At 38.5% G+C, this 7,540-nt stretch overlaps 1 protein-coding gene, 1 non-coding gene and 1 pseudogene across 2 annotated transcripts in view; 1 reads left to right on the plus strand and 2 right to left on the minus strand.

Annotated features, from left to right (window-relative positions):
- Positions 1 to 7,540, minus strand: part of LOC115435843 (zinc finger protein 208-like) — a 99,984-nt gene that overhangs the window by 80,638 nt on the left and 11,806 nt on the right. The gene's annotated exons all lie outside the window — the stretch shown is intronic.
- On the minus strand, positions 3,035 to 3,153 carry LOC115436468 (5S ribosomal RNA). The gene has a single exon (XR_003937822.1). It is a non-coding gene; the product is annotated as a 5S ribosomal RNA (ribosomal RNA).
- Positions 5,266 to 5,384, plus strand: LOC115436488 (uncharacterized; annotated as a pseudogene).

Genomic DNA, 7,540 nt, shown 5'->3' on the forward strand with positions numbered 1-7,540 from the left:
AACAAAAATCTCTCAAAAGCCTTTCAATCATAAATAAAGTGAAAACATACCTTGATGAAAATGCACTCCATACTTCATACTGTTCCTTGGTCCTCCCATACTTCACATATTGTATTGAGGTGTGGGGAAATGGTTACCAGTGCACCATTAATCCATTAGTCATATTACAGAAACGAGCTGTACGGATCAGACATAAGGTTGGACTTCTAGAACACACTCATTTTCTCTTTATTCAGTCAAAACTTTTAAAAATCCATGATCTTGTAAAATATTATACAGCAATAATCTTATTTAAAGCATTCAACAAATTACTACCAAGTAATATACAAAAAATTCACAATTTGGGAGAGTACTCACAGTTTGAGATGTTTTGGAGATTTCGCATCACCCAAATTTCGAACCACTCATAACATTTTTGTTTGTCTGTACGTGGAGTGAAACTTTGAAACAGTCTGGACATCCAACACAAGCAACGGCAAAATATGCGCCAATTTAAACTGTTCTACAAAAATATGGTCTGGTCCCAGTATAAAGATGGAGGGTCTGAAAACTGCTGTTCCATAAATACTCTGTCTTAAATGTTCATGTGTGCTTGTTGTTCCTCATCTAGTTGGTCTGTGTCGTTCATTACCTTCTGCTGTTGTTCTGACCATTGCTGGGATGTGCTGCCTTTACCATTAGTGCTATTGTAGTTTTTTGGTTTTGTTGGTCTGTAATTATTGCTGTTCTTTACCACTTGTGGTATTGCAGTTTTTTGTTTTTACCATTGTTGGTCTGTAATTATTATCATGTAAGTTGACGGTTAACTGTTACCTGTGGTAACACCACCAGGAATGTACTTTGTTTCTATTTTTTACATACATTTTGGTTATGCAATGTAAATACTGTCAAATGAGTTCATTCTAATTTGGTACAGGCCTATTGTGTTCATTGTTCTGGCTTGAAGTCAAAGGACAGGAGTGAGTATTTAAAATGTTATTATGTTCAGTTATTTGATGATGAGAATGGGGGTGGGATTAAATAAGTTCTTCTTCTTCCCACACCTTTTTGAGTATAGATGAATGATTTGTTTGGAATTTTGAATTTGCATGTATTCTGTAAATGCTCGTAATAAACAAACAAATGAAATGAAATCGTTTCATTGTTGTTAATACATTATATCCCCATTCAATAAAGATTATGTTTATTTTTTTCAATTATATGATTAGATCAGGGATGTCAAACTCATTTTACTTTAGGGGCCACATTTTTTTCTTTGTTTTGGTGCAAAAAAAATTAAAATTAAATCTTTTTTTTTTTTTTTTTTTTAGAGTTTTGGGTGTGCAACTGCTTTATGGAGTTCAACCAGGTGTCAAAACACAGCTGGACTGATTTAGAAAAAAAGAGCCCAGATTAAAAACTACTGAACCCAAATTTAAATCCTTGTTCAGTTTGTTCCAGTTCACAGTTCATGCCCAACATCCTAAATCTCTTATTGATGTACATTCTGAGTGCCCGATTTAGTAAAGACCTGTCAAACTTCAATTCTTCTTTGTCTTTTTCTGGGATGTTTGGGTCAGACGTGTCGACAGCACTTACAGTTACATTAAGGTGTTTAGATTATGCTTTGCAACCGCAAAAAAGCATCAAACTAAACCGTATCTTTATCATAATGCTGCCTGTTTTTAGCACTTTTTAAAAAATAAATATGATACTTAAGAGCACAATGAATGATAGATTTGTGAAGAAAATGGGAGAAAAGCAGGTTAAATGGATAGACATGTCTACAGACATTTACAGGACACGCAAGATCTAGTCTCCATCTTAACAAACTGGACTTTTTTTGGCTGGAAAGGGGGCAAACAGCTGAAGCGACAACAGCACCACCCTCTCCTTCTCGTGTTTTTCCTTTCCACACATCCAGACTGTTGGTCTCTGTCTCCATGGCACTCTCCGAGTTTTGGAGGGAATAAATGTATCTTTTTCTCCCGTTAATGGGTGAAGCAGCAGCGCCCTGTGCTAGGCACACAGAAGAGGGTAAACGCTTACAGCACCTGGTATTCCCAGGTGGTCTCCCGTCCAAGTACTGACCAGGCCCAACCCTGGTTTGTTGCCAAGATCAGATGTGTTCAGGGTAGTATGGCCGTAAGAGAGGGAGGACTGCTTTACCTGATGAGCTTTGTTGGAACTGGGTCTAAGAGACAGGTGGACGATTTAGATGGAGAGACTATCAAAGTTAGCTGACTGATCTCTACGGGAGAAAAGCAATCCATAAAACTAGATGGCTCAATAGTCAACTCTGTGGTTTCTGGGTCTGAAGGATTTAAGGGTGGACTATAATTTAGAATCTATAAAAAGGGTGCATATGACAGACTCTCTCACTTATAGCCACACCACCTTGAACCCATCTGAGCTTGAATGCAAACCAGGTTCAGGCCTGGTCAGAACTTGGAAGGGAGACTGCCGGGGAATACCAGGTGCTGTAAAGCTTTTACCCTCTTCTGTGTGCCCAGCACAGGGTGCTGCTGCTTCACCCATCAACAGGAGAAACAGATACATTTATTCCCTCCAAAACTCAGAGAGTGCCATGGAGACAGGGACCAAAAGTCTGGATGCATGGAAAGGAAAGACACGAGAAGGAGAGGGTGGTGCTGTGGTCGCTTCAGCCGTTTGCCCCCTTTCCAGCCAAAAACAGTCAAAAAACAGTAGTGGTAAAAAAAATGCTGCTTTATTAAACTAGAAAGTATTTAAGGTTTTACACTTCTGTTTACCACCAGCCTATGTTTTCCAGTTTGTTAAGGTGGAGAATAGATCTTGCATGTCCTGTAAGTGTCTGCAGATATGTCTTTATGTCTAAGCTGCTTTTCTCCCGTTTTCTTCATGGATCTATCGTGCATTTCCTTTCTTTTTGAGTAACTTTTTTTAATATAGGGACATTCTTGTTACTGTGGTGGCTGTGTCCGCCCTGCCTTTATATTTGAATTGTGTGCATCATCCAGTTTATATCAGGTTACTATCAAATAAAATGCATTTGACATACAAACCCTGAAAAAGAAGCTTACAGCTCCTGGTATTCCCAGGAAGTCTCCCATTGAAGTACTAACCAGGCCCAACCCTGTTTGACTTCCAAGATCAAATGAGATTGGGTATATTCAGGGTGGTATGACCGTAAGTGTCAACTAACCACACAAAAACACCCTTTATACCAGGGGTCTCAAACTCCGGTCCTCGAGGGCCACTATCCTGCATGTTTTAGATGTATCCCTCTTCCAACACACCTGATTCAAATGATAAGCCTACCATCAAGCTCTGCAGAAGCCTGATAACGACCGTCAGGTGTGCTGGAGGAGGGAAACAACTAAAACATGCAGGATACCAGCCCTCGAGGATCTGAGTTTGAGACCCCTGCTTTATACATTCAACAACAAACTGACTTCATTTACATGTATCACTTACGCCTGCATTGGCACCAGCAGAAAATGAAGAGAAATTCAAGGTTTTAGATTTTGGATGGTTCGTCGGTCTTTAAACATATGCTGCCAGAGAAAGTGTCATGAGTCATCTGGAATCTTTTACTTTAAAAGCTAAAAATCAGGTTAGAAATCTAGGGGTAATAATGGACTCAGATCTAAACTTTAACAGCCACATTAAATCAATTACATCATCAGCCTTTTACCATCTCAAAAACATTGCCAGAATCAAAGGTTTACTGTCTAAACCAGACTTAGACAGACTTATCCATGCATTTATCTCCAGCAGGTTAGACTACTGTAACGGCCTTCTCACTGGACTCTCTAAACCAGCTCTCAGACAGCTGCAGTACATCCAGAACACTGCTGCTCAAGTCCTGACTACAACCAGGAAGGACGACCATATTAGTCCTGTGCTCAGGTCTCTGCACTGGCTTCCTGTCACTCAGAGAATAGACTTTAAAACAGCTCTGCTCGTGTATAAGTCTGTCCATGGTCTTGCACCAACGTACACCTGTGACATGTTGGTCCCATATGGACCATCTCGGACCCTGAGAACCTCAGGGACTGGTCTTTTGCTGGTGCCCAGAGTCAGGACTAAAGACGGTGAAGCTTTCTGTCAGTTCTATGCAGCTAAAGTCTGGAACAGTCTTCCTGATGATGTGAGACAGGCCTCTACAGTGTTTAAAGCTGTGGGAGACCTTCATCAGATCTGAAAACCTCAGTCATAGCCCAGGTCTCACCAATCCGTAAGTCTTTCTTGTGATTACTCACCTGAATCTCTTTCCTCACGGTGAAAAATTCTGAAGTGCCATCCACCATAAACAAACCATGTACTTACAAACAGAGCCGGGAGGTAACTTGGGAATCTTTGGAATTTTGTCATGATGTGCATTGTGGGAACAGAGGTTCATGCTGCTGCTGCACAACTATATGATATTATATGGATGAAACAAACATGACGCAGAAATGGCTGAAATGTGGAAGTGGAGAAAGCGGGCGGAGCAAGCGGGCGGAGCAAGCGAGTGGAGCAAGAGGAGCTCCGCCAGGCAGCAGCAGCTGCAACAAACACGACATGGAAATGGCTGGAGCTTCACTTCTCTCCAGCCATCTCTGTGTTCCAGCCGTTTCCGTATTTTGTTTGTTTCATCCATATCATATCATATGGTTGCACTGCCGCTGCAAGGTGGCTGTGTGAACCTCCGTTTCCCACAAGGCATGTCGCGACAACATTCCAAAGATGCCTGAGTTACCTACCAGCTCCGTTTCTAAACAAATGATTTGCTTATGATGGATTGCACTGCAAAATTGTTCACCTTGAGGGAAGAGATTCAGGTGAGTAATCACAGAAAGACTTACAGATTCATGATACTGAGGATATGACTGAGGTTTGACAGATTTGATGAAAAATTGGTGACGAAAGTCTCCCGCACCTTTAAGTCCAGACTGAAAACAGCTCTGTTCAACTGTGCATATAACAACTGAAAGGATTCTTTCTTCACTCTTCTCTTTTTAATTGATTATTATTTATGTTTTGATTATACTTTTAATAGTTTTAATTGTAATTGTGTGTTTTTAACTTCTCTCTTTTCCATTTTTGTAAAGCCATGTGAATTGCCCTGTGTATGAATTGTGCTATATAAATAAATTTGCCTTGCCTTTATTTAACTAGAAAGTATTTGTTGAAAGTTTTTACCTTTAAATTCTTCTTCAAACTCACCTTCATCCAACATCAGCGTATGTGTCAAAGAAAAATTGTAGCCATTGTGAGGGTGTTAGTGAATGTATAAATTGTGTTTTTGTATTTTTTACTGTTACTTACAGTCATACCATCCTGAATACATCTAATTTCACCTGACCTTGGATGTTAAAATGGTTTGGGCCTGGTCAGTACTTGGATGGGAGACTTCCTGGGAATGCCAGGTGCTGTAAGCTTCTTTTGTTGGGTTTGTATGTCAAATGCATATCACTTGATAGTAACCTGATATAAACTGGATGATGCACACAATTCGAATATAAAGGCAGGATGGACACAGCCACCACAGTAAAGAGAGTGTCCCTATATTAAAAAAATGTTTTTAAAAAAGAAAGGAAATGCACGAGAGATCCATGAAGATTTTACACTTCTGTTTTCCACCAGCCTATGTTTTCCAGTTTGTTAAGGTGGAGACTAGATCTTGCGTGTCCTGTAAATGTCTGTAGATATGTCTATCCGTTTAACCTGCTTTTCTCCCATTTTCTTCACCGATCTGTAGTGCATCCTGCTCTTAAGTATCGTATTTATTTTTTTAAAAAGTGCCAAAAACAGGCAGCATTACAATACAGATACAGTTTAGTTTGATGCTTTTTTGTGGTTGCAAAGCATAATCTAAAAGCCTTAATGTAACTGTATGTCTGACCCAAACATCCCAGAAAAAGACAAAGAAGAATTGAAGTTTGACAGGTCTTTACTAAATCAGGCACTCAGAATGTACATCAATAACAAATTTAGGATGTTGGACATGAACTGTGAACTGGAACAAACTGAACAGGGATTTAAATCTGGATTCAGTAGATTTTAATCTGTTCTCTTTTTTTCTAAATCAGTCCAGCAGCATTTTGACACTTGGTTAAACTCCACAAAACAGTTCCACACCCAAAGCTCTAGAAAAATAATGATTTAATTTGTTTTTTTTGCACCAAAACAAAGAAAAAAAATGTGGCCCCTACAGTAAAATGAGTTTGACACCCCTGATCTAATCATATAATTGAAAAAAATAAACATAATCTTTATTGAATGGGGATATTATGGATTAACAATGCTGAAACAATCAACTGTTTTACAGATATTTTATGGTAATTTCAAGTTTTTAAGTTTCAGTTGGGGAAAAAAAAATACATATTTGTGAGTATGACGGCGCATCCACCTTATCTCACACCTGGGATGTGGGCCTGGAGAAGGTGTCAGAAAGCGGGGGCGCCGGCTTCCCTGCTGTCTGACAAACCCTCCTGAGCAGCCTATAAGACACGTCACGGAAACATCATGTGACGCTTCTGACGAAGGCCACAGGAAGTAGCTGAAACTAGTCAAGCAGGGGAACTTGCTCCTGTCTGTTAAATGAATTATTTTCACATTTATACTTCGAAGACAGAATGAACATTTACCAGAGCATGTTAAGAAATTTTTCTTATGGAGCGAACGGTTACATTTTTATGAATATTTCAAATAAATCATACATTCAGAACGTTCACCACTGATTGTCAGGAGTTAAAGGGTGTGTGTGAACCAAAGACAAACAGAACCAGAGCCGGAGCTGGATGTCGGAGTCCACTATCCAACCCAGATGACGACTTTATTTATGCCAGGGTTCAGAAAAACAGTCGACAATTCAGTCATTTACTCCCACAGTTTTTAACTCCAACATGTGGGTAACACTTCATAAGTACGTTAATACAAAGAAAAATCCAAAACATTAACAGTAAATTCAACTAAGTACAATACATCTGGACGACAAAAAAATCGTTATCATGATATATTTTTATATTTTATATATTTTTACATTTATTTATCATGACTTACACTTTCTCTTTAGGCCTTAGGGTTTATTTTGTTCACAGTTGTTTAAGTGTTTTCATCTTTTATATAAGACCTGACTGAACTCAATTTATTAATCTAAATCATATGTAATTTGGTTAACAAAATTAACACTAATTTTCTTGATGCATAAAAATGAACAAAATTAGCAGTAAATCACAAAATCCAAGACCACAGCAACTGCAAAAGTATGGGCTGACAAATAACCATTGTGACGATACTGATATGCTTTTTTTTTTAAATTATTTTTTCTAACCTTTATGTATTACCTCTTATGTGCCACGGAGACAAAAAAAAAAGCTTAATTTCATAGACAAAAGGAGCATAATTTGACTGTTTTCAAGCATTAAATAACACCATCTTTGAGTGAGTATAAATTCAATTGTAAATGTAAACAAAACAGGTGAAAATCAACCACTGACATTTTATAAACATCCAAAATGTTACCAAATAATGGGCTGAGAGGATCTTGAGTGTTTTCTGATAATCATGCATCCATCCTTATTATAACTTATAT

This window comes from Sphaeramia orbicularis, chromosome 16, assembly GCF_902148855.1.
Source record: "Sphaeramia orbicularis chromosome 16, fSphaOr1.1, whole genome shotgun sequence".
Classification (NCBI taxonomy): domain Eukaryota; kingdom Metazoa; phylum Chordata; class Actinopteri; order Kurtiformes; family Apogonidae; genus Sphaeramia; species Sphaeramia orbicularis.